The sequence below is a fragment of the Meriones unguiculatus genome, chromosome 2, assembly GCF_030254825.1.
Source record: "Meriones unguiculatus strain TT.TT164.6M chromosome 2, Bangor_MerUng_6.1, whole genome shotgun sequence".
NCBI classification, from domain to species: domain Eukaryota; kingdom Metazoa; phylum Chordata; class Mammalia; order Rodentia; family Muridae; genus Meriones; species Meriones unguiculatus.
Genome location: NC_083350.1, coordinates 110,836,869 through 110,838,747, shown reverse-complemented (window position 1 = coordinate 110,838,747; position 1,879 = coordinate 110,836,869).

Here is a 1,879-nt window from a genome sequence, read left to right as displayed (position 1 = left end):
AGCACATCAAGTCACATCAGGACTGACATCCTCCTTATCCACAGAGGTAAAGCAAGGCAACCTGGTTAGAGTGAAGTGATTGAAAGCAGGCAACAGAGTCCATGCCATAGACAGCACCTGCTCAACTTACTAGAGAACCCACATGAAAATCGAACTGCCCACTAGTTACAATATGTATAAGGGGTCTAGGTTCACTCCATGTATGATCTTTGGTGGTGCTTCCATAGCTGCAAGCCCACATGGGTCTAATAAAGTTTACTATTGGTCTTGCAGCATTCTTGTCCTCTCCAGGGCTTTCTATTCTTCCCTCCCACTCTTCAACAGGACTCCCTGAGCTCTGTCTGATGCTTTGCTGTGGGTTTCAGCGTCTAATTGGAGCAGCTTCTTGGGGATGGAGGTGGCTCTCAGAATGGTTAAGTTAGGCTCCTTTCTGTAAACATACCAGATTATTCTTTTTTTTCTTTATTAATTACACTTTACTCACTTTGTATCCCCCCCCCAACCGTGGTTCCCTCCCTCCTCCCATCGCAATCCCTCCCTTCATCCACCTTCTGCATGCATACCCCTCCCCAAGTCCACTGATAGGGGAAAACTTCTTTTCCTTCCTTCTGATCCTAGTTAATTAAGTCTCATCAGGAGTGGCTACCTTGTCATCTTCTGTGGCCTGGTAATGCTGCTTCCCCCTCAGGGGGAGGTAATTAAAGACCAGGCCAATCAGTTCATGTCAGAGACAGTCCCTGTTTCTGTCACAATAAAACCCACTTGGATCCTGAACTGCCATGGGCTACATCTGTGCAGGGGTCTTAGGTTACCTCCATGCATAATCCTTGGTTGGAATAGCAGTCTCAGGAAAGACCCCTGTGCTCAGATTCTTTGCTTCTGTTGCTCTCCTTATGGAGTTCCTATCCTCCCCAGATCTTACTGTTTCCCACTTCTTTCCTAAGATTCTCTGCACTCTGCCCAAAGGTTGCCCATAAGTCTCAGTATCTGCATTGATAGTCTGCAGGGCAGAGCTTTTCAGAGGTCCTCTGGGTCAGGCTCCTGACTTGTCCCCTCTTTTCTCCTTCTTCTGATGTCCAGCCTCTTTGCCTTTCTGGGTAGGAATTGAGCATTTTAGCAAGAGTCCTCCCTCTTGATTAGTTTCTTTAGGTGTACAGACTTTAGTAGGTTTATCCTATATTATATCTCTATATGAGTGAGTATGTACTGTGTGCATCCCTCTGCTGCTGGGATAGCTCACTCAGGATGATCTTTTCGAGATCCCATCATTTACTTGCAAATTTCATGATTTCCTTGTTTTTTATTGCTGAGTAATATTCTATTGTGTAGATATACCACAATTTGTGCATCCATTCCTCCACTGAGGGACATCTGGGCTGTTTCCAGATTCTGGATATTACAAATAAGGCTGCTACAAACATGGTTGAGCAAATGTCCTTATTGTGTACTTGAGAATCTTTTGGATATATGCCTAGGAGTGGTATGGCTGGAACTTGAGGAAGCGCTGTTCCTAGTTGTCTGAGAAAGTGCCAGATTGATTTCCAGAGTGGTTGTACAAGTTTACATTCCCACCAGCAGTGGAGGAGGGTTCCCCTTTCTTCACAACCTATCCAGCATGTGTTGTCTCTTGAGTTTTTGATCTTAGCCATTCTGATGGGTGTAAGGTGAAATCTTAGGGTTGTTTTGATTTGCATTTCCCTGATGGCTAATGAGGTTGAGCATTTCTTTAAGTGTTTCTCTGCCATTCTATATTCCTCTGCAGAGAATTCTCTGTTTAGCTCTGTACCCCATTTTTTAATTGGATTACTTGATTTTTTGCTGTTTAACTTCTTTAGTTCTTTATATATACTGGATATTAGCCCTCTGTCAGATGTAGGGT